The sequence below is a fragment of the Sceloporus occidentalis genome, unplaced genomic scaffold, assembly GCF_023333645.1.
Source record: "Sceloporus occidentalis isolate IW3139 unplaced genomic scaffold, rSceOcc1.0.p SCAF_6, whole genome shotgun sequence".
NCBI classification, from domain to species: Eukaryota; Metazoa; Chordata; class Lepidosauria; order Squamata; family Phrynosomatidae; genus Sceloporus; species Sceloporus occidentalis.
Window position 1 is genome coordinate 86,041,006 of NW_028316986.1, and position 25,987 is coordinate 86,066,992.

The 25,987-nt window shown below is 41.8% G+C and overlaps 1 protein-coding gene across 3 annotated transcripts in view; it reads left to right on the forward strand.

Moving 5' to 3' along the window:
• The first annotated feature begins 1,346 nt into the window (after positions 1-1,346).
• HIVEP2 (HIVEP zinc finger 2) overlaps positions 1,347-25,987 on the forward strand; it is a 195,064-nt gene continuing 170,423 nt past the window's right edge. For 2 of the 3 annotated variants that reach the window (XM_089530264.1, XM_089530266.1), the window contains exon 1: positions 3,454-3,562. The gene's annotated coding sequence lies outside the window, so the exon portion shown is untranslated. Of the gene's footprint in view, positions 1,762-3,453; positions 3,563-25,987 lie in introns of those variants that run through there. The other variant, XM_089530265.1, reaches the window with a different exon arrangement.

The window sequence follows — 25,987 nt, forward strand, 5'->3', positions numbered from 1 at the left end:
TGGACCGAACTGTTGCATATGAAGACACCAAAAGAGTTAAAACCAACTCAAAAGAAAGCAGAAAATCCTCTAAATTAATAGGTTTTCTTCTGGAAATGCAGATTCCAGGCTCAAAACAGAACTTGCTCAAAGAAGGTCAGATGATATTTTTGTTGTAAAATATATATCTATACATATATCTATCACAGGACTCCAGGAGCAACACAGAAAACAGTGAAGTTTCTGCAAAGAGCAGATTAATTTCCAGCTGCAGCAGCAGGTATTTTTGCGTGTGTGTGTTGTGTGTAAGTGACAACACAAGAAGCAATTGTGGTTGTCGTACGTGAAGCCTGGAAGACGAAGCCACAAAAATAAGATAATAAAAAGTGGGGGAGGGAGTTTAAAATGCTGCAGGAAGGCAATCTTTTCTTTCATAAAAATAAATAGACCGCTCTCCTCCTGACAGCTAATGTCACCTTGGCCAGGTAAGAAGAGGGAGAAGGGGAAGAGGAAGAAGGAGAGAAGGAAGAAGGAGAAGAAGAAGAGGGGGAGGAAGAAGAAGGAGAAGGGAGAAGAAGAGGAAGGAGAAGAAGGAGGAGAAAGAAGAAAAAGGACAAGGAGAAGAAGGAGGAGAAGAAGGAAGAAGAGAAGACAAAGTGGGAGGAGGAGAGGAAATAAAAATAAAAAGATAAATAAATAAATAAATAAAACTAAAGGGAGGCATGGAAAAGGGAGGGAGCGAGGAGGAAAGAGCCATCCCACCCCCATCCTCCCAAGGATTTGGGAAGAAGAGGGGAAGTCTAGGGTTGTGTGTGTGGTGTTTCTGGGGCTCCTCGTGGCCCTGTTGTAGCAAGAGTTTATCCCTGAGGCTTCGCAGCAGCAGCTGGGGCTGGCGGCATGTTCAGAGAAAGAGGGAAAGTCAGTCTTGTGTCTTTTGGGGCTGTTCCTTCTTCTGCTTCTCTGCAGGGCCAGTTGAGACCGGCTCTCTCTCCGGGGAGTTCCCTCTGGACTAGAAGGGGAGGGAAGAGGAAGCGGGAGATCTCCCTTGACCTCAAGGAAGGAAGAAGGAAGGAGGGAAGGAGAAAGGAGGAGGGATGGAGGGGGGGCGTGCGTGGAAGCTCCTCTTGCCCTCCTCCAGGCTCCCCCCTGTGTGCAGCCTCCCTCCTTCCCCCCAGATCCCCAGGCAGGCTCCCCTCCCTCCCCCCCTCTCCCTCCCCCTCCAGGGCTGGCTCTCCTGGCCCAGAGTGCCCTCCCCCTCCTCCCTGGGACGCACTGGGGGATCCGATGACGTCACGGGCTGCCTTGCTGGAACTGCCCCCTCCCTCCCTCTCTCCCTCCCTCCCCAGTTGCAACTTCTGTTTCTGGGAAGCAGTGCCAGGAATAACCCTGTCTGTCTGCAGAGCAGCCAGGAAGGAGGACAGGGACCCACACACACACCCCAACACTAGAGACACAGATGGACCAGAGGCTGGCTCTCGTTGTTGTGTTGTTGTTGTTGCTTGTAAGCACACAGCCTTAAAGTAAAAGAGGAAAACATTGGGAAGGAAAAGCTGAAGGAATGGTGGACTGGGAGAAGAGGAAGCCTCTGCTGCTGGGATCTCGGGGACTCTGGAAAGGGATGCTGCTCCTGCTGCTGCTGCTGCTGCTGCTGCTGCTCCAAGGCGCTTCGTAAGGAAAAGGGAGGGAGGAGGAATCACACGCACGACAACAACTGCAGCAGCAACAACAACAACAACAAGGGTGTCCTCTGCAGGGCTGGCCTTCTTTCTCGGTGACTCCCAGGTGAGGCTCTTCTTTTCTGGTTTGAGGCTGAGAGGGAATGAGAGAGAGAGAGAGGATGTCCAGGGATGCATCCTCATTGCAGGGATGATCCAGTTTGATCGCGCGTTAGCTCCATGCCAGCGCTGCATGCTAGGGGATGCTGGGAATGGTAGTCGGTTGCGGCTCCTCTGGGCTTGGAGAGGAGGGGAATCTGGCCTTGGTCCATGTGCCTCTTGGCGGCTGGGGGCAATTTGGGGCATTTCGGGGTAAGACGTCTTCCTTGGGGAGAAAGGGAGGGAGGGAGGGAGAGGGGCCGGAGGGCAGGGAGAAGACACGTCTGGATAAGGCACGTCAGCACACGCAAGGACACTGGGTTGTATATAGGGGTGTGTGTGTGTGTACCAGTGTGTGGATACACACACCAGGGACTAAAAACATCCATATCTATATCTACACACATACATACAAGGGACTCACACAAACACACACACGGGAATGAAAAGTATCTATAGTTATATCTACACACACACACACACACACACACACACACACGGGACTAAAATAAATAAATAAATGAACATTTCCAGACACACACACACACACACTAAGAACTGAAATAAATAAATAAATAGACGCACAGGTACACACACACACATGTACACACCAGGGACAGAAATAAATAAATAAATATACACACACATGCACATTCTAGGGACTGAAATAAACACACACACACACACACACACGTAAACTAAACAGGAACTGAAATAAACACACACAGAGGATTGAAACAAACACACACATTCACCAGGGACTGAAATATATATATATATACACACACACACACACACACACACACAGACATGCATGCAAAACAGGGACTGAAATAAACACACACACACACACACACGACTGAAATAAATAAATAAACCAACACATACACACACACATCAGGGACTGAAATAAACAAAAATGCAGACACACAGACATACACACTAGGGGATGAAATAAATACGCACTCACACACACACACACGACTGAAATAAACAAACTAACACACACAGAGGACTGAAATAAATAAACACACACAATAAATATGCAGACACAGACATACACACCAGGGACTGATACAGGACTGAAATAAATAAATAAATAAATACCACCCACCAGGGACTGAAATAAATAAACCTAGAGACACACCGACACACACACACACACACACACCAGGGACTGATATCTATATCCACACACGCAGAGAAACAGAGATACGCGTCGTGCCTATCCAGACATACCCAGAGGCTGCCCCCTTCCCCTGTGTGTGTGTGTGTGTGTGTGTGTGTTTTGTGTGTTGGCCCATAGCTCTGCCGCAAGCCCCCTCCCAGCGTCCGCTGCCCTTTGCGGGGGATGTCCCCATGTCATTGCAGAGGCCTCTCCCTGTGTCCCCCTCCCTCCCTCCCTCCCTCCCTCTCTCTCAGCATGGCCCCCTCTGCCTCCAGCCCCGTCCCTCTCCTCCTTCCTGCCCTCTCTCTCTCTCTCTCTCTCTCTCTCTCTCTCTCTCTCCTCCTCGGGGAAGGCGCTCTGGTTGCTGCTGCTGCTGCTGCTGGGGAATGTGGGGAATACCCAGCCTGGGAAGTGCAGGCAGAGCAGCAGCAGCAGCAGCAGGAGGAGGAGGCCTTGCGTAATCGCCTCCCCTGGGGAAGAAGAAGAAGAAGAAGAAGAAGTCTGGGCAGAGGAGGAGGAGGAGGAGGAGGAGGAGAAGCAGCGCAAGGGGCAGAAGAGGAGAGCCAGCCAGGAGGGGCCTCGCCAATGCTGCCCTGCCAAGGTAGCCTCTGGGGGGAGGCCGAGGGGGACCCACAGTCAGACACAGCCAGAGAGGGAGAGAGGGAGAAGGGGCTCCTCTGGCAGAACAAGCCCGGAGTCCCTCTGGCCTCTGGCCGGCGGAGGGGGGGGGGAAGGAGCCCCTTGTTAGGTATAGGCTGAAAGGGGTGACAGGAGGAGAGACCCCCGAATTATTGGAGGAGGAGGAGGGAGCTGGCCCTGCTTGGGAAGCCAGCCCTGAGGACTTGTGGTGGGGGAAGGAAGGAAGGATGAATGCGCCCAGGGAGGAAGGAGGAGGAGGAGGAGGAGGGCTGCCTGGGGCCGGCTGCTGCTGCTGCTGCTGCTGCTGCTCTCTGCGCCTGGTCTGTGGAGCCTGTTCCCTGAAGTGGGTGGACCCTTGGCCCGTTCCGGGAATGTTCCATGACGCGGAGAAGCCACAGGACGGAAGGGGCTCCGAGGGGCCTCCCCCCCTCCCTCCTCCTGCTAGGCTTCCAGCGCAGCCTTGTTTCTCTCTCCTCTTCCTCCTCCTCCATCTCTTCCCCTCCTTTCCCAGATTCCCACTCCTCTCTGCCTCTCTTGGCGGGGCGCCGCCGCCGCCGCCGCCGCCGCTGCCCTTATATAAGGGGTGTCTGTGTGTTGTGTGTGTGTTGTGTGTTTGTGCGCCTATATGGCTGTGTTGTGCAGCATTATGTAACGCCGGCATCGCCATCCATCCCCGCTTCGCCTTCCTGGCGAAGCCTTCTGGAGCTCCTCCTGGGGAAGGGAACAAGGAGGAGAAGGAAAGTGGAGGAGGCAAAGGAGAGGAAAGGAGGGAGGGAGAGAGGGAGAAAACAAGCAGGCAGCTAGGCCCTTCTTGTCACTCTCTCCCCCAGAATGTATGCCCTCTCTGGCTGTTGTGTGTCTTCAAGCCCTTGCTGACTTATGGGGCTTTCTTAGCCGGTCTCTTCAGAGGGGGTTTGCCATTGCCATCCTCTGAAGCTGAGAGAATGTGACTTGTCACCCAGTGGGTTCCATGGCCGAGCCAGGATTCGAACCCTGTCTCCAGAGTCTTGTCCAGCACTTAAACCTAAGTGGCTTCCCTCCCTCCCTCCCTTCTTTCTTTCCTTCCTTCCTTCCTTCCTCATGCCTCTCTGGCTCTCCCCTGCTCCTCTGTAATGTCGGGGGCTTGACATTTGCAGGGAAATCCCTGGCTTGAGTCTGTCCCCCTCTGCTCCAGGTGCATGTTCCAGATAGACAGTAAATGGATCTGTGGTCCTCTGGCTTCTAGGGCACCCCTTCACCCCACTCCCTACCTGCAGTGTGTCCTGGGATACAACAAATATTCTTCTGTCCCTGCCTGTAAAAGCAATGAAGGACAGGGCGGGGTGAAAGAGAAGACAGTACCTGTTCTGTTTACAACTGTCTCTAAGGGAAATATGTAAAAACGTCTAGCGGGGAGAGAGGCCCAGTGGAACCATTTGCACAGTTATCCAGATTGGTGCCAATGGTTTATTTATTTATGTGTCTCCAATAATGCATTTTTTCAGTGCAGCAATCTTGCTTTGAATTGTGTACATTCCATTCAATAAAACCCTTTGAGACATGTATTTCTTTCTGTTGTCATGCTTTTGTGAATGTTTAATATTAGATTAAAATAAAATTCTTCCATAGTAGCGTTTTTTTGGTGTGTGTTTTGGGGCACAACTTACCAGTTTAACACCTTTTTCCCCCCTGAAACCATTATGAGGCCTTTATAATCAGATGTATGGTTTAAACTGAATTTGGGCAGTTCCAAATGGCCCCAACAGATGTTATGCTGGGTGAGAGTAAAGAATTAGTATATTTCTCTTCACGAAACTAGTAAGTTCTCCTTGTGGCATGTAATAAAACATTGTTACCAATGGAATTGCCAGTAAATGAGTTTAGGGCCTCAGTATGGACATGGTGGAGGTTAACTAGTTTGCAAAGGGAGAGTAGAGTATGCTCTATATTCATGTTTGTTTATGTTTTATATTAAACAAACAACACGCAACAGAAGGCCCAAATGCAATGAAGGTTACTTCTGAGTAGATGTATATAAAGCTTTTACTGTAGATCTGCTTGTCCTTGCTGTTTGCTTGTCGTCAACAGTTAATATGGATAACATCTATGAGAATTTCTCCATGGGTCCTAGTAAAATCCTGGTCATAATATTCATTTGATTTCAAACTATAGTATAAATTACAACAGAAAAATAAAAACCTACCTCAGCTTTGTTAGATGTGAGATGGGCTGTTTGTTCGAAACCCAGCTGAAATTTTGATCAGGCTTTTTTTGTTGGAAATGTTAAATCTGAACTAATAAGTTTATTAAAAATACAGTGCTGAAAGCATGTTGACAGTAAAAGTGATATTAATGTAGCATGGAGAGTTCGTTAATAGCTTTGGACAGTGTTATAACAGTGTCATCATCTCAAATTTGTAAATATGGTTTCTGAGTTCTATTTTAAATGTTTAATGTGCTCTTATATATGGTAGGATTTCTGCTCATGAAAGATGAGGAATAGGAGAATAGATGTCTGCTGTATGGTTTCTGTGGGAAATGTGTTGGCTACGGTGTAAAGTGTGTCAGAATTATTTGAGTTTGTTGTTGTGTGCCATCAAGTTGTTTCTGACTTATGGTGACTCTAAGGCAACTCTATCACAGAGTTTTATGGGGCTGAGAGTGTGTGTCTTGCCCAAGGTCACCCAGTGGATTTCCATAGCTGAGCAGGGAATAAAATCCTGGTCTCCAAATACTATGTATTTGTTGTTGTTTGCCTTCAAGTCATTTCTGACTTACAGTGACCCTAAAGCTTATCATAGGGGTTACTTGGCAAGATTTTTTCAGAGGGAGTTTGTCGTTGCCTTCCCCTGAGATGGAGAGCCCCAGATCAGTCATGATTGGGGTTCATGATCAAGTGGGAATAAAACCCTTGTCTTCAGTCTCCAGACTCTGGTCTCCAGTCCAACACTCAAACCACTACATTATGCTGTGCCTACTTTATTGTAATATATAACATTTATGATGCAGTTCTATTGAGAGCCTATAAAATGTCTGGATATGATTGGTTTCACTTTCCTAAAACAATGTTGACAGGATCTGAACCAAAATTACAAATTGGTTTTAACAAAATAGATTAAATGAAAAAGGTTTAATCAGGAAGGGGAGAGTATACATGTGAAATGAAAAGTTTATTTTTGCTAGTAAATACTGGGGTTTTAAACTTGGCCATTTTGAGTTTTTCCAAGCAACACAGGGCTCATCTAGATTTGCCAGACTATTCCAGACTACCCCTGGAGTATTCTGGTCCCCAAATTTCCCCAAATCTCTCCATAGCTGCTGTGGGTTTTTGGCTGCTTTCCTATGCAGCTGGTACTTCTGCTGTGGGCACAAGTCACTCTGAGATGACAATGAGGTGTCCAGTCTCATTCTGACTTCAGTGACTCATGCCCGCAGAGCAACTTGGCAGGGATGCTCACAGGGACCGTGTGGGAAAGGAGCTCACTGTTGTCACTGCGTTTTGCTCCAAGTTTTCTCAAAAACCCACAACAAAAAGTTAATATATGTAACAAGGGATGGGAACCCTGAATTGGGTTTGTATGTTGTGAAAACACCCCAGACGCTATTCAGGGTTTTGGTCCAATATAATGTAATGCAGTGAGCCTAGAGAGAATTTGTGTCTTATATGTAATGTAGAGAAGCCCATAGACATACTCAGACTATTGAAAACCAAATAGTTAAAAAGCTTCCAAGTTCCCTCGCCTTGTATAACCTGTTCTGTGAGCAGCAGAATGAAGCAGGTATATTTTAATATTGGTAAGAAGAATTATTCCATGGTACCTGAACTTGATCACTGTACCAGTTGCTTCCTGGCCCATTTCTATGGAAGAAAGTTATATATATTTACCAGTTGTTATACAGAGCCATCTTTCTGTGTGGCATCCTTATAGGCACCCCAGTGTAAGTTACAGAGGAAATGCAGGGGCTTATATAAGTAATGTCCCTCTACATTAATATTGCACATTTTATTTGCTAGAAAAGGAATCCTTCATAATTATCTACTGCATTTATTTTCTATTGTTCTTCAAAGGACTTCTGAATATTGTTTGAATTTCATAATAGCTTTGTAAGGAAGATTAAACTGAGAGTCACAATGTAATGCAATGTCCCATGCGCTTCTTTTTCTAAATATGGATTTCAATCATCATCTTCACATTCAAAATCATTGTTTAAGATGTGACATCACAGTGGCTATATCTGTTGTGTGTTGTTGTTTTTTGTGCTGTTTTGCTCCTGTTGGTTGGGAAGATTTGTTAGTAGACTGTGGAGAAAATACCAATCACTGATAGAGGCAGTTCACTAGTTCATTTAAGAAAGACCAGAGGTTGGAAAAGTTACTTTCAACATTATAACTTCCAGAATCCCTAGGGCCATTCTGGTTAGGTGGTTCTCAGAGTTGTAATTGAAAAAGTAATGTTCCAAGGCTCTAAAACCATATGGTTGTTTAGGACCAGGAGGAACTCAGTGCACTGCTGGCAGTATATGACCATTGATATGGAATATAGGAGATACAGAGAGTCTGAGAATTTTAAATACAGTTGAAGGTATGAAGAACTTAGGACTGGATATGGAGTGAAGGAGGAAGAAAGCCAGAGCCAGTAGACGGAAGGCACAGTAGGTAGCAGAAATAGACAACTTGGTGATCTCTGGAGGTTTTGGACTAATATTCTTAAAACTTCTGATTATGGTCTGTATTGGTCCACCCTGATGGGATCTGTGGTCCATTGCCTTCCCTAACAGTCAGACTATAGAAACAATTCATTGGAAACCATTTGATCTACTAAAAAGATGCCCTCCTACTGGAAAGCACCTTTAAAAAAAAAGAAATGACAGGTTGGGGGGGATGCATTGCTTCCCTCTCTCTGCTCTCCTACTGCAACGTATATATGCATTTTGTAAAAAAAACCAAAACAAAACTTTGAAAATAACTTTGTTCATATGGAAAAAGTACAGATTTAATCAACTGTGTGAGTGTGAAAACTATCAGTATGTTTATGTGGTGGCAGCCCTTGAAAAGAATTGAGGAAACAGTGAAGGCCAGTGAGAAAGGAGGAACTGTGTTGTATGTTAGTACTTTGAAGGGAGGCTCAAAAGAGACCATAGTGAAAGAGGCAAGAAGGCCAAGCATGGATTAAGGCCAACATTGATATGGTTTAACCATAAACCATATTGTTTAAGTTTTTTGCTGACAGTGTTATTCTTTTTTTTTTTTGAAAGATCAAACTTTGTCTACACTGACACAACATTTCCCCTTTCCAAAACTGGTGTAAATTATCAAATGTAAAGTAGCCAATGGTTTTTGGGAATAAATGGTTTCATAATACCCATATAATCCAGACTCTGTGGCAACAATGCCAAAAAGAGTCCTAAAGGATTTTTAGATTACAGTGTTTTTGCATATGTGATATCTGTTTATAGGCTTTGTTACTATGCAGACAAAATAGAGACATATGCATTCATGTTGTCCTTGCAGAATACTGGTGCACATGTTTGCTTGAATATCTTATACTGGGCTGTTTCCTAGTCTATCTTTGTTGTTGTTGTGTGCCTTCAAGTCATTTCTGACCTCTGGAGACTCTTAGGGCAACCCTATCATTGGGGTTTCTTGGCAGAGTTTGTTCAGAAGGTTTGCCTTTGCCTTCCTCTGAGTCTGAGAGAGTATGACTTACCCAAAGTCACCCAGTGGTAGACTAATGACTGGTAGACTACATATTGCCTTTCTTACATAAATGAAAAACAAACAAAAAGATTTTGGAAAGGCACACTTTGGTAGCATTGAGTCTATACAGTGTACATATAACTTTAGCTTTCAAACTTTAGAGGTACCCTCTATTATATTTAAAGAACGATAGCTACACTGTTTTTGATCAGCTGTTCATATTTTATTATTAATGAAGATGAATGCAAGATGTAATTTGTAGAAAACGTATATATATATCCCTACAAGTACAGGGTTTTTTTGCAGTTATTTACCCATTAGTGGGTCAAACAAAAGTAATCATTGCTTAGATTGTAGAAAAAGTAAGGAGGTAAATCTTGGTGTTTAGCAACATTCTGTAAATATCATTAGTAGCAATATTTTAAAGCATTTTAAATCTGTATTGTAAAGTTTGAAAAAACTTTAAACAATATTTATCAGTGTTGCACCAAACAGTGGTGACATAAGAATTTTCTCAAGACACCTCTCACCAGTGCCAACCTCTGAGGACAGACCGTTTCCCAAGAGAATGGAACTGAAGGCTGGGGTGGCCAATGTAACTGTGGAGGTGGCCTGCCTTACATGGCACAGATTTGTATCAGCTCTGGTTATAATCAATGTTCCTTAAAAAAATAACTTGATTCAAAAGGATAACTAGTTGTGGCATAAACATACTGAAGTGTACAACAATAACCTCTTAAATCAGAATCTGTGACTATCAAATATTAAGCAAAGCTTCCTCTAATGACAGCTCAGGGTCAAAGACTTTCAAAATCAAGAATATTAGATGTGACATATTGATTGTATTCAGATGTCATTTATTGTGATGGGAATAAACCATAGGGGGGTTCTAGCTTCAAGGAGGAGTTAGGAAGTTTTTGATTTCTCGTGGCTTTTTACTGTGTTCACACACAACAAATGGTGATTAATCTTAAGTGTCAGTGGTTTGAAACAAGCTAACTTCAAACCATGTTTTATGTCATTGCTTTGTTTCAACAAACTGCAGTTAAGATTAGAGTTTAGGGTCTAAATCTTACACTAAAGTATGGTGAATCAAAAATAGAAATGGAAGCTTCTGGCCAGAGGGGGAGAGGAGAGCATGCAAGCCTCAGACTTGATTCATTTGAACTTGTCATAATAAACTGTAATCTATTAGGGTGTCTAAATGCTCCACACCAGGATATGGTAAATAAATGTAGAAATGACACTTAGACTACAGGTGGAAGTGGGGCTTTATTTCTGTTAAGGCTTGCATTCTTTGGGATAACCTACTTGGAGCAATGGCCAGAGTCATAGTCAAACGTAGGGGTGGGGGAGGCTATCCCCTCCAATTGTTTTCCTTCTAGCACCACTTTCTCCTTCTACCACCCTTGTCTACCCCTCCCAGCAGACTGACAGAGCAGTACCATTTAGCTCTTGTCAGAGATCCAAGCAGTTGCAGAAAGCCATACCTTCTTTTGCTGTTTCTGTGTTGGGTTTCCTTGTACCCTCTTTATCTTCTTTCAGGCTTTGCTTACCTGCCTGGAATCAGTCCAGGGACCATCAATAAAAAGAGCGTGGGTAACCTTATGAAGAAACACTGTTTCACCCAGTAATTATCAGTTTAAGGGGGGAAAGGGCACTTAACATTCAGTGCTGGTGTGTTAATTCAAAGACAATTCCCACTAAATGTAATGGGACCATTCCCTAGCAAGTATGTCTAACATTACATCCTCAGCCATCTAATAAGTGATCTTATTTATGTCTTTACACATGTGTGGGGGAGCCAAATAGAAATCTTTAATTTGACAATGGATCCTCTAAGCAGATACAACAGTAGTGCAAAAGGCATGTGGGCAGCATAACCAGAGGTTTTGGATTATGTTCCTGGGGAGTATAAAAGCTCTATTTAGTTGCAAACAGATATGGTTTATTTGTTATAGCAACCAATTAGTATGCATGCTTGTTCAAAAAAGATATGAATTAGAAAGTTGGGAATTCTGTATCAAACAGCCTTGTTTTCTTGAGTATTTAAATCAGGGGGCTCTATATGCAATGCCTTGATAAGATCAGCTATGTGGCATAGAAGATACTGTAAATACAAGACATCTGTGTTTTAAACCTTTTAAAAAGACAAGTGCTGTATTTGGGAGACGTTGAAGTGAACTGCGATTCCAAATATTACTGCTAGCTGTCAATGTATTTTGGGAATAGAAAGTATATATCTGATTCTGATTTACTTTTGAGCAACACAAATATTGTTCACTATACACAGCTTGAATGCTAATGGTTTTCAACTGTTTTTTGTCCTAACTTCAGGCAACATTCCTACAAGGAACATTTACAGGTGTGGGGCTGGTTTACATATTTAGGAAGCCACTTTAAAGCACTCTGCATGGTGGCTGCTACTTGGTAAGCCATTTGTGTGCAGCAGTTTACTCATATGTATGGGATACTGTTCTCCATGTTACCACAGATGGAATAAAAAGTTTGTTGTGACGTAAAGAAAAGTTTCCATACTACATAGTGAGCTGCTGTGCACCAGCAGTTTGCCCTAAGAGTCCAGCACCTTCTTGGAACAATTTATTGCAAACTCCTGCTTTGTTGGCCCATTCTTGGTCAGGCGGATCATTATTATACTGTGGTTGAAGCAGTGAAGCCCCTTTTGATACTAACTGAATTCATGTGATAGTAACAAATGTTATTAAGCCAAACAGTCTGGCTTCAATGAAGGGAGCAAAAACTGCCAGTTTGACTGGGATTAAAATGTCATATAGATACAGGCTAAGGATGCAGAAGATTCTCTGGATGTATAGATGCCAAGGAGAGAGAATCATTGAATCATATAGTTGGAAGAGACCTCAAGGGCCATCATGCAGTAACACAGTATTAAAATACCCCCAACAGATAGCCTCTTTTTAAAACGCCCAGAGTTTTAAAACTCTGAGGAAGTGTGTTCCACTGTTGAACAGCTCTTGCCGGCAGGAAGTTATTCCTAATGTTTAGGTGGAATCACTTTTCCTGTAGTTTGAATCCATTGCTCTATGTTCTAGTTTCTAGCTTGCTCCATTCTCAACATGATATCCCTTCAAATATTTAAACAAGGCTGTCATATCACCTCTTAACCTTCTCTTCTCCAGGCTAAACATACCCAGAAGTTGCTCCTCATAAAGTATAGGTTCCAGACCTCTCACCATTTTGGTCGCTCTCCTCTAGACACACTCCAGCTTCTCAACATCCTTTTTGAATTGTGATGCCCAGAACTGGACACAGTATTCCAGGCGAGGCCTGACCAAAACAGAGTAGAGTGGGACTATTACTTCCCTGGGTCCTAACACTATACTTCTGTTGATGCAACCTAGAATTGCATTGGCTTTTTAGCTGCAGCATCACACCATTAATTCTTGTTCAACTTCTGGTATACTAGGATTTCTAGATCCCTTTTACATGTACTATTGTCAAGCCAGGTATTTCCCCATCTTATATATGTGCATTTCATTTTTTCACCCTAAGTGTAGCACCTTAGATTTCTCTGTGTTGAAATTCATTTTGTTAGTTTTGGCCAAGCTTTCTAATCTATTCAGGTCATTTTGAATTTTGATCCTTCCTCTGGGGGATTAACTACTCTTAATTTGGTGTCATCTGCAAATTTGATAAGCATGCCCTTTATTCCTTCATCCAAGTCATTGATAAGATGTTGAATAGCAGTGGGCCCAGGGCAGAACCATGTGGCACCCTACAGGGTTTATGGGCAAGGAGGCTGAGGTAAAGTTACAGAGTTGACAGAGGAGTGATGAAGTAGAAGGGCAGCTGGTGAATGATGTTTGGAGCAAAGACAGACAAAGCAGCAAAAAAGAGCTAATTGAAGAAATCAGAAATCTTAGTGTTTGAGATTAGATGAATCTCTGTGGAAGAATATGGGTGCTTGATAGGCTTATCAAAAGACAGATGGTTGAATGATGTGAGACAAAGAAAGATCAAAAGTAAGGATGGTGGGAGGGAGGCAACAGGTGCTGGAATCACAGAAAGTAAAATATTATGTGCCAGTGAGGATGTAGTTATGCAAAGGGAATTAAGTAACATTGATAGGACGAAAGCATAGAAAACAAGGGAAAGCTGGGGATGTGAATGGTGTTAGGTCTAGAATCTGGACTAGCTTTCCACACTTCATGTCATTCAGATGTCTTAGCCTTGCTGGCTGCATTGACTGAGAGTGAAGGGGATTGTAATCCATTACATTGGGAAGGTATCAGGTTGGGGAAAGCTGGCTCCTGTAGCATTGCAGCTTGAATGTACAGCATATAAAGAATACCCACAATTCTTGTCATCCTCAACAAGAAAGGGTGTCTTGATACACAGAACCACACTGCTGAGAAAATGGTTCAGTGACACAAGACATTTTGCATTTCAGGCATGGGGGAGGGGATGCTTAAAACACATTTTTTGGTGCAAATTGTCTTTTTTAATTCAAAAGACCATATAGTCTGCAAAAATACACTTTTCTGCACAATTTTTTTGGCCCAAACCCCCAGAATTTTGAAACTTATTTTTTTAGAAAAAAGAAAATCCTGAAATGTAAAAAAAAATTCGAAAAGAGTTTGTAGGTTTGTTTATTTGGTCTTAGAATAACTTGGCTAGCCTTGCAGACTATGCAGCTTGACTTGCTGTGTGTGCGCGTGTGCACGTGCACGCACCATTTGCTACTCTATTGCAGATAGCAAAATGCCTGATCTTCGCAGTGGTAACTGAAAAGTCATGGGAGAAGGGGCTTAATTTCAGAATTATTCTTTTTCCTTTGCACACCTGGTGCCTTATAATATTATAATATCCTTAAGTGATAAAATCCATACCATGAAGGAGCTGCTGATGAAGGAGGAGATTTAGGAGGGGGCATCAGAAGAAGCCAAGACTAGAATAAGCTTTTCACATTAATACACATCTAGCCTGTTTGTGCTTAGCCTTGACTAGCTGGTTATGCATGAAATGAAGCAGACCCTTTCTGGTCTTTGAAATTAGTCAAATCACCAATATACTTGTAGAGAGTTGATCTTGTGCAGCAGCAGACTAAACTGCTGCCCAGGCAGTGCAACCAGGAAGTCAACATTAATCTCTGATGTCATTTTGTCAGAAGCTCTTTTTTTTTTTTTTGGCTTTAACCCACTTGGTAGCATGAGGACCTACTTTATGATGCTGTTGTATATTAATGAGAATATAGGACGTGTACTTTGAACACGCTTGAAGTGTCAAGTATTATTGCCTGACAAAATAATGGTGCTATGTTCTGGATATAGGTCATCTCCACTTATTGCTCAGGTAAATGAATCTGATTGCATGTGAGATGTATCTCAATTGCTAGGAATTACAGGTCACTGAAAACCTGAGCATGCCAAAGTTGTACATTTTAAAGGGAAGAAGTTTCAGATAACAAAATCCTAGTACCTTCTATATGTTTTTGTCTATTTATTGAATAATTTTATCATATTGAAATTTACTTTGAATGAAAAGTATGTTTGTGGAGAAGCATAAGGATCATCTGCTGTTAATAGTTGTGTAGAACAGAACATTTCAGTAAAAAGTCATTTTTTTCATTGCCCTTCTATTAAAAGATGCACCTGTTTGCATGAGGAATGCAAATGGCATGTTCTGTAGATCATGCTGTGGAGATCCTTTACACTTAATAGAATACAATAGATCAGTGATGGCGAACCTATGGCATGCGTGCCACAGGTGGCACTCAGACCCCTCTCTGTCGGCACATGTGCCATCGTCCCAGCACAGAGTTTGCCAGAGTTTGTTACTAGAAAGCCAGAGGGACATGGCACTTTGCAATAAATAAGTGGGTTTTGGATTGCAGTTTGGGCACTCAGCCTCTAAAAGGTTCACCATGACTGCAATAGATCCTTGATATCCATGGACTTGCTATCCACGGATTCAAGTATCCGCATACACCAAGCCTGTGTTGTCCCTAATGGCAGCACATGCATGCGGCTGTGCCGCCATTAGGGACAACCCCTGTTGTCCCGTGGTGGCATGTGCAGACAGCCACACGGCAATTAAGTTCTATTGTTCCGAATGGCGGTGCAGCCATGTGCTTGAGCATCTGTGGATACCAAGGCTGACTGTATTATCATAACAAGAAATGTAAACATTGATGGGATACAGACCGCCCCCCCAATACCTTTTTTGTGATATACATGTGATCATAGACCAAGGGTCCTATACATTACACAGGAACTGTAAATGTATGAAAAAGACAGATGGAAAAAGGGACAACGTAAATAAATTTAAAAGTAATTAAAAAAAAATTCTCCAGGGAAAACTGAATTTGCAGTTTATTTTCTTTCTGGTTTACTCATTTTGTTTTAAAATGATTTAAAATTATTTTGCCTAGTGTTTTCTGGCTGTTGAAATGTTTGAAAATATTAGGGGTTTAATCTTGTCTTGAATCTACTAATATGTGTTAAATTAATTGACATGTGTTTCGGTGCAGGATTGTAGCCTATGGTTAAATTGGTTCATGGAACTTGAATAATTCAGGTATAGTCTTTCAAGGATGTCCAAAGCCATCTATTTATCTTTTAGATGTAAGGACATTTTTGAAAGGCTTAAAATCAGTGTTGCTGAAATCCTCCTTCATATTAGTTTTGCATAAATATCAACTTCAGCTCCCTTACTTCTGTTTAATCGTTCCCCTTGTCATTTTCTGATAAACGTAAATAGTATTTCCTTTATGGATATGAGTTTGCTAATGTTTATGAAACATTCTATCATTCTAGTCTGTATTTCCAGAAAACTTCCAGACAAGTGTAATGGTTCCTCCCCAATAAATAAGGGCCAGATCAGTCTCAAATATCTGGCAGCTTTGAATATATCAGTTTGACAGAAGAGAAACTGAGCCAGATGGTGGTTAAAAAGACAACAGGAAATGAAAACCTCCTTTGCATGGGTGAAGAGTGAGTGTGTGCCTTCTGCTTTGATCTAAGCTAGAGACTGAAGCAGAGCTAAACAGACAGGTCTCTTTCTGCAGTCAAATCGAGAGCTATACAGAGGTCTTATTTCTGACTTTAATACAGCTCTGCTAGGAATTCAGAAGTTTGGAGTTATCACAACCCCCATACAAATCAGTGTCAGCAAAGATGTGGGACAATGTGTTAGGAGATGGTTTCCACATCCAAACCTTTACATTTGCTTCCATGTTGGACTGACACCACATGATGTTGAAAACACACGAAATCACCACACTTCTCGCTTGGCTTTCCTGTACAGCCTCAGTACCTGCCATCCACAGGCTCACAGGTAAGGTGTTGTCATTGGTAAAGTGATTTGCCACAAATGGAGCAATACCAACAGTGAATTGATCTTCTGTGTTACGGACACTGTGTATGCAACTCTTTCCATAAGAATTGTTGTAAGCATGAAGGTTGTAACATAAGAGTCTGTCTGTTTGATTTTGACCACTGTTTATGTTTAGAAGCTCTGGCTTCAGCACTCTAATAACTTCATAAATGGGGAGATGCTATATAATAAAAGTAGGAATATTCCTAGTTGCTGATCTCTAGTCTGCTTCTGGAGACAAATCCTTTGCAACAAGTGTATCCTAGATTTTAGTTGAATGTAAAAGTAGGTATAATCAAAAGTTGTCACTGTGTGGTTTGTATTTATTTTTTTTTGAGTTGGCGCGTGCTGAGTAGAAATTTTTACTATTTAGTTTTTGTTTCTTATGCCATTTCTCTTGTTATGGCCAGTTCATGTTTTATTCTATCAGCAAACTGACAAGCTTAGCAGAAAACTATTGAGCTGTGCCATCATACCTCATGCCAAGTGTTTTAAGAGTATTTCTGTTTACTTTTGCTTCAGTGCAGTTTTGCTTTAAAATATCTCACTGTGTCACTTGATCCTGGTCAATAGTTCAACTCTGTAAGACAGGCTATAATAGTGGAGGACAATTTGGATCACATGACACTCTGTCAACCAAGTGGATTGTGGTTGGCAATCCAAAGGAGGAATAAATAGACACTGTGATTATTTACAAGCACAGAAGGTCCCCATATGTTTCTGTTGCTGATAGGGAAGAATAGCAGGGAGAAACTAACAATGGAATGAACTATATTACAACAATTTCCCAAAGGAATGAAACCACAACTCTGCCATATATACAATGATCATATATTTATATGTAATTAACCACACTGCAGCAATACTACAAAACACAGAGTATACAATACAAAGTGCTACAGAGAACTATATATCCCAGACTACGTCCACTGTGCTTCCTCTGGTCTTGATAACCTCTGTTCTAGTAAAATGATTTCCACGAGCAGTAAATAGCAAAATGTTCCTGCAAAATGATTTCCACAAGTGGTAGATAGATAGCAGACAATAGTAGAATGTGCTTTCTCAGGTCTTCACACACTATGGTCCAGAAATACTATTTCCATAGGTTCATAGACAACAGTCAACACATTAGTGGTTGCAGCAATATAGCAAACAGGTTGTGGCAACTACAGATAGTAAATAGACAGCAATGATAGTGGAAAGACGACTACCTCAGAAGTTTTTTGAAGTCATTTCAATATTTCTGTATATATGTTAGAGTTCTGGTTTCATTCCTTTGGGTCACTGTTGTAATATAGTTCATTACGTTGTCAGTTTCTCCCTGCTATTCTTTCTGTGTTTGTTGTGAAACCCTCCTGTTGTGTGTTTTTTTGTTGACAGAGAAGAGCCATTCATTCTCATTGTCTGGGCTGTAAATAGTTGTGCTTATTCTTTTGAACATACTTTAAAGGTCTAAAATTTGTCATATTCTAAAACTGTTAAACTGGAAATTATATGTACAAGTTGAGTCTCCCTTTTCTGAAATGGAGATGTGGTTTGGATTTTGGATTCCGGCGGGGGGGGGGGGGTTCGGAGGGATGATTTTGGAATATTTGCGTACATGTAATTAAATATCTTGGAGATGGGACACTAGTCTAAACATGAAATTCATTTATGTTTTGTATGCACCTTATAAATATAGCCTGAATGTAATTTTATGCATAATATTTTTAATAATTTTATGCATTAAACAGTTTGTGTACATTGAATCACCAGAAAGCAAAGATGTCACTGTTTCAGACACTCATCTGGACAATTTTCAATTTTGGAGTATTTTGGAATTCCAGATAATGGATACTCAACCTGTAGCAAAATTATACTCACATACATAGATGTACGTGCATGCACATACACACATGCACAGACATCTGGGTGTCTGTAATCTTTTACCAAGCAATGTTCACTTCACAGTATGCTATGCATCTTTCTAGTTCAGGCACATCTTGTTTGCAAATTACACCTACCCATTCCTTCAGGTTTCTGAACAAGGATGACCTTGTTTGGCAGTGATGTGATCTCTCCTAGGCAGAGAGCCTGATCAAAAGAGGTATCAGTAGAACTCTGCTCATGCTGTAAGGCTTTCCTGCCTCTTCCTCCCTGCAGTTTTCACCTCTGGTTATTTCTGAGAGTCAGGGGAATCTCCGGAACAGTGTGGGATGGGGGTATTCAAGGATATTAGAATTGGCAGGTGGAAATGTTATCTACTTGCATAAGACATCTTTGGATCCAAGTCAAAATACTGTACAGTACTTACTAAACTCTTTATGCAGTCTCTCCCACCCATCAAATTCTTCTTTATAAAGAGCTTGGAAATGTTACTTTTTAACTATTATCCCCAGCCAGCATGAGACTGGTGACACTGGCTGAGCATTGTGGAAGATGTAACTCTGAGAAGTAACTTTTCCAAGTCTGGGTCAACATGGCTCGGGCCCGAGTTACTTGCAGGAGCGCTTCTCCCTACATAATCCGCCCCTCACTCTCAGAACATCTGGGAAGTTCTTACTAGAATATTATAATACCAGGTCACATAAGGCATTCACTGCCGTGGCCCCAACAATATGGAATGGCCTACCAGAAGAGATCCGTCTCATTACTACCTTAGAAGTCTTTAAGAAGGCACTCAAAACGGATCTCTTCCGGCGGGCTTATCCACTGAATTCCATATAAAAAGGTTATGACGACTGCTCTTCCTTGATTCTGATTGTTGGCTAATGGACGAATTGTAATTTTTAGAGAACTAATAGGAATTCTTGGTAAATTCAGTGTTAGTATTTTATTGTTTTATTGATTGTAAATTGTACTAAGTGTCTTTTAAGGTTGTAATCCCACCTTGATCCATGGGAGAGGTGGGAGATATAAATAAACTCTAATAATAATAATAATAATAATAATAATAATAATAATATTTTTTATTCTAGACAACTGACTGAGGCTGAGAAAGATTAGGTTGCTTAGGACTACTTTACTGAGCTGAAATTTGAATTGAGGAAGATGATAATTAGTTTATTTTAAATGCTTCAAACTACTGTGCAACACCAAGGGTGCTTCTGGCAAGGCATTTATCCTAGAAGGCCCGCCTTTATTCATGAAAATTAATGGGGGAGGGAATGGTTTGGAGCCTTCAAGGTTCTGTCTTCACCTTCTCTTCTTTTCTCTTACCTTGCTTTTTTGGGAAGGGAACGGGGTCCCATTTAATTCTGTTTGGAAAAGAAAGGTGGAATAACTGTTTGTTTGGTATTGCTCAGGAGACCTCTGTCTGGAAGCAATTCAGTCCTTCTTATTAATTAATAGTATTACATGGGTTTGAGGAAGGCTTGCATCAAGCTTCAGTCCTGTGCATGCCTGTCTGAAATCAGTGAGATTATTAGTTGGAGTATGCATAGATAGGCCTGGCTATTATTTAGAGTGTTGGTCATAGTAAGAACAACCCTATTTGGGGTAAATCATTCTTGATATGTAACTGAAATCAACATTTAGGTAATAGGCTCCTAGGCATTGTTTGCCTTATTAGGACTGATTCAGAAGATTAGTAAAGCCAAAATTTACATAGTTTTAGAGTGTTTGGGCTGAGTTGGGAAAGAAACATGGGTAACTGGAGTTCTTAGGTAAGCAGCTCTTAAGCGCATAGTAAACATAGTTTTCACAAAGCCATGGAGCAGTATCTCATTTGGCTTTGATGTTGACCATCAAGAAGCTTCCTTTATACCAGTTTACAAGTGACATGCCTGCAAGAGCTCTGTGAATTGAACAAAAGGAAGAAAAATCTGTTTTGGGGTAGATGCAGATGTTTATTCCAGTTATTCACAATATAGATTTCCTATTCTTGATGTGTGTGTGTGTGCGTGTGTGTGAAGATGCTAATGTTCACACCTTGGCAATATGGTGATAATTATAATTGCAATTCTGCTACCTAGGTAGAATCAGCTCAGATTTTAAAGGTGTTAAGCCATATCTCTTCAGATGACAAAGAGGATATAGATCTTCAACTGGAAAAAGCAAGGTTTTTTTCACTTAGTAGGAATAGATATTTTGTCGAGAAAATGTTAACCAGTTTCCACCATCTAGCAAAAGCTCCCCCTGCCCCCCTGGCTTAATGTTTTGATGTAGAATGAGCACTTCCATAGCAGCTTTCTTCCAGCTTTGCTCTTGTCTGGGCAACATAGGCATCTATACTTTATTTTTCTGTACTATTAATAAATTAGATTTATTTCTATGTTGTTAGGTGTATCAGCTGTTTGTAAATATAAGCCTCTATGTACCATTGAAAGAGGTTTTCTTCCCTATCCAGCATAGTATGACAATTTGAGTGCTGGATTAGGACTCTGGAGACCAGGGTTCAGTTCTTGGCTTGAGTATAAAAACCCACTGGGTGACCTTGGGCAAGTCATACTCTCTCAGCCTCAGAAGATGGCAATGGCAGACACCCTCTGAGGAAACTTGTCAAGAAACCCTATGATAGGTTCACTTTAGGGTTGCCATAAGTCAAAAATGACTTGGAGGCATACAACAACAATAATAAATAGTACCTATTATTTTTTATTTTGTTAAAATATGACCACAGAAGACAGAAACAAAAAGGAAAAAAAACAGGAAAGGGAAGAGGAACTTTATGGATATGAACATGCAGTAGGCATACTCATTAATGTCAGCTGCCATATTTTGAAAAAAAAATACATTTATTTGAAGATGACATCTATAAAATACACACTCCTGAATAGCAGTATAATCATATGGTTATTGAATGACAGATGGTGTGTTTTTGTCATTCTAGCTTTGACATATAATTTTTTTTACAATAAGATCCAACCACATTGACCCTTAGTTAGCAGGAATATAATTTAAAAGAACACATGCATCTTCAAATGTCTTTTTTTTCTAATACAAAATTAATATTTTGTAATACAGCTAAACAAATGCACTTTTAGATCTAATGAGACTGTAGTTAGCGAGGTTAGGGCAGTTTCCCAATCTAATTCTTCATCTCTCTCTTTCTGCAAAACGTGAATGAGTGACTGTGTCATAACACTTACATTCATAACCAAACAGGATAGGCATTGCTGGGCCCCTACTGGGGCCCACACCTCTGCAAGTGGTCCACTGGGATGCTCTGCAGCCTCCTGTTCCTGTTTCTCACTGTATCTCCCTGAGAATACGTGTAAGGACAATGGGGGTAGATAGAGCAAGGTCTTCTGCTTCACTTTTGCTCCCTTCTAGCCACTTGCATGGATTGAGCCCAGAAGGAGATGGCAAACAAAGTGGTTGTGAAGCCTTAGAGAAGATGAGAGAGGGTCCACAGAGAAAGAAGGCCCAGTGAAGGGCCTTTCCAAAGCATGGAGGCAGCACTTTCTACATATGCATCAATCAGTGGCTTATTAAGAATGGTAGTTTTTTGTGCACATGGGAGCAAGTTTCTATGCTTCATGACAGTAAACAGTACACCACTGTCACCCTTCTGTCCATTCTAACCTATGTTAGAACCCAAAAAACTTCCAAAACATGTTTACTGATCTGATGATGTAGTGATTAAGAACATCTCCTAGGAAATCCCTAGTTCAGATTCTAACTGGAAATTAATCACAAGGCATTTCTTTCTTTCTTTCTTTCTTTTAGATTTTATTGTTTTAAAATAGCAACATACAAAACAGGAAAACAAATAGGAATGGGAAACATTGGGAATGAAACATAAACGTACAAAGTATATATATACATCAGATAAAATAACACACAGTTATATCGAATACATATTCGTATACGTTACTAGAGTTAATACTAGTCTGATTCATATGACCTTAGTCATTGGTGACATGTATTCGAAACAGAACTTCCTGTAACTTCAGTAATCCATTTTCCGCATAATATTAATATACTGTATTTTCATGTTGTATTGAAAACAAACACACAAAAGTTAATAGCTCCTTACTGTAAATCCAAGCAAATTATATATAAATACTTACATTACGATATTTCTAGCAAGAGTCGCCATTTCATGGATAGGTCTGACATCAATTTATACTATATTCATTAATTTATAATTTTACCACTGTACTACAAAATTGATAAAGATTTGATTTACTCAGAATAAAAATTGGATATGGTGGAGAATTAGTTTAAACAAAGGTAGTTTACACAAGAGATATTGTGTTAAATGATGGGCACATGTTTCTTATTGCATATGCAGAAGTGTGTAAACAACAACAAAATTTGAAGATCACTCACTTTTTATTGTAGGACTTTCTGGTTATATTTCACCAATGATAAAGTTTCCACAAGAATGAAAGGCTACTGAACTTCAAAAACGATTTCAAAAACTGGAATATACCATCATTTGTGTAAAATAGAACATTAATTTGCTATGCTAGACTGTATTATATTGTACTAAAGTGCTTCAGACATACTCGTTCCCTTTTCTTATATACTGGAAGGTGGAAGCAGCACACAAATATGTGTGTGTGTGTGCATGCGCGCACACAGTATGGCTGCTAAAAACATAGGGAATTTTAAAATATATATCTTGGAGGGGGATGAGTAAGCAGTATGCTTGTTTGAAGCAATACTTTAGAAAACCTATATCCCGCCCAATCTGGTCAATTACACTAAGGAACCCAACACAGTTTATAAATTATCAAGAATGGGGGAGGGAGGGAGGGAAAGAAACAGGTAATATGCAAAGCTGCCCTCAAAAACTGTGGAAGCAGACAGGTGATGTAGAGATACATGATGCCACAAATCATTGGGCTTTTTATGAGCTTGTGGGACCCTTTGCTTGTCTCTCTTTGCATCTCCTGTATTAGTGCCATAGTTGATATTGCCCTGGCATTTGTTGTGACCTGCATCCTAGTACTGTAGTACTTTTTTAATCTCTCAAATTGGTTTCAAGAGTGTTCTTGCAATGAAGTGGCTTTTATTTCAGTGTGCCAAGAAAAGTTGTAAATCCTGTCAAGTGATTATACTGATTCTGTCTGCTTGCTATAACTGCAGTCGTACATACTGTACTAGCTTTTAGAATCATAGAATCATAGAATCGTAGAGTTGGAAGAGACCACTAGGGCCATCCAGTCCAACCCCCTGCCATGCAGGAAATCCAAATCAAAGCATCCCTGACAGATGGCCATCCAGCCTCTGTTTAAAGACCTCCAAGGAAGGGGACTCTATCACCCTCCGAGGGAGTGCATTCCACTGCCGAACAGCCCTTACTGTCAGGAAGTTCCTCCTAATGTTCAGGTGGAATCTCTTTTCCTGTAGCTTGCATCCATTGTTCCAGGTCCTGTTCTCTGGAGCAGCAGAAAACAAGCTTGCTCCCTCCTCAATATGACATCCTTTCAAATATTTAAACAGGGCTATCATATCACCTCTTAACCTTCTTTTCTCCAGGCTAAACATCCCCAGCTCCCTAAGTCATTCCTCATAGGGCATGGTCTCCAGACCCTTCACCATTTTTGTCGCCCTCCATTTTAGGGTTGTAGTGTGTCCAGTATTGGCTCTTTTTCAGTGGCTTTTCATAGCTGTATCCTCTGTGGCTTCTTTAACTTTTCTTTCTTTGAATAGATGGTATATTTATTGACTGTTAGCAATGCTTACTGTCCCTTCCCCCCCCCCATTTTCATTTGGGATGCCACAATAATCCACAAGGGTTAATGTCCATGTGGATATTGTTGTTTTGTTGTAGACAATTATCTCACGCCTATCATATGTCTGATTCTTCGAATTTACTTTATTTTGAAAAGTGAAATGGGAGCTGGTTGTGCAAACACTCGCTTAGCAGAAATACTGAGGATATAGCTAGTATTTTCCAGGATCATTCATACATAGGGTTGCCATAAGGCAGGACCTCCAAACTGGGACAAATGTAGGACAAATGTAGGGCCACATTTTCAAATGTAGGACACGTTTTTTAAAAAATGGAGGACACATGAAAAAATTGATAATTTTTTAAAAAATGTTAATATAAATGCATGTTTCTTAGGCATGCTCAAAATGGAGGACATTTTGGCATTATTCCTAGACAGAAGGCTGAAATGTACTTCTCTTTCTGGCCAAACCCCCCCCCCCCCCCCCCAGTTCTACAAGAACATTTCCCACTCCCAAGCAGGCATAGCATTTGCAAGATCACAGGCCGTCCCTTGTGCCATTGCAAACTACATTTCCCACTCCGAAGCTGGCATAGCATTTGCAAGATCACAGGCAGTCCCTTGTGCCATTGCAAACTACATTTCCCACTCCGAAGCTGGCATAGCATTTGCAAGATCACAGGCAGTCCCTTGTGCCATTGCAAACTACATTTCCCACTCCGAAGCTGGCATAGCATTTGCAAGATCACAGGCAGTCCCTTGTGCCATTGCAAACTACATTTCCCACTCCCAAGCAGGCATAGCATTTGCAAGATCACAGGCCGTCCCTTGTGCCATTGCAAACTACATTTCCCACTCCCAAGCAGCCATAGCATTTGCAAGATCACAGGCAGTCCCTTGTGCCATTGCAAACTACATTTCCCACCCCCAGGCAGCCATAGCATTTGCAAGATCACAGGCAGTCCCTTGTGCCATTGCAAACTACATTTCCCACTCCCAAGCAGCCATAGCATTTGCAAGATCACAGGCAGTCCCTTGTGCCATTGCAAACTACATTTCCCACTCCCAAGCAGGCATAGCATTTGCAAGATCACAGGCCGTCCCTTGTGCCATTGCAAACTACATTTCCCACTTCCAAGCCTTCTTAGCAATTTCCCCCTTCCTCCTTTTCCTTGCCCCCTCCAACCCCCCAAACCCCTCGCCCCCTCTTTTTCCCAGGTATGTCTCAACTTAGGAGGGATTTATGGGACAGATCCAAAGCCTTTTTTCTTTTCTAATGGGGGCAAAGCCTTGAGAAGCCCTGGACCCCTGAGAAGAAGAGGAGGGGGGCTTAGAGAGAGGAAGAAAGAGAAAAAGAAGATGAGGAGGGGGAAGAAAGGAAGAAAAAGGAGAGGAGGAAGAGGAGGAGGGGAAGAGGAGGAGAAGAAAAAAAACGGAGTAACAAGAAGAAGAGAAGGAGGGGAAAGAGAAAGGGGGAAGCAGCTTGCCTGAGTGTAAATTCCTCCCTGCTTGGATGTTGCCCAAATAAGGAAGCAGAGGGCTGGCCAATAGAGGCAGGGCAGTGCAGCAGACCCCGCCCCTGCTGGTTTCAGTCCTCCTGCTGCTGCTCCAGGCATGCTTCACAGGCAGCACTCTATAGAAGGCAGGCAGCAGCCCTGGGAGCTCAGAGTTGGGCAGCCACCCGGGGGCGGGGCGGGACCGGGCACGCCCCCCAGGGGGCGGGAAAGTCCCGCCCACCACCGTGAAATGG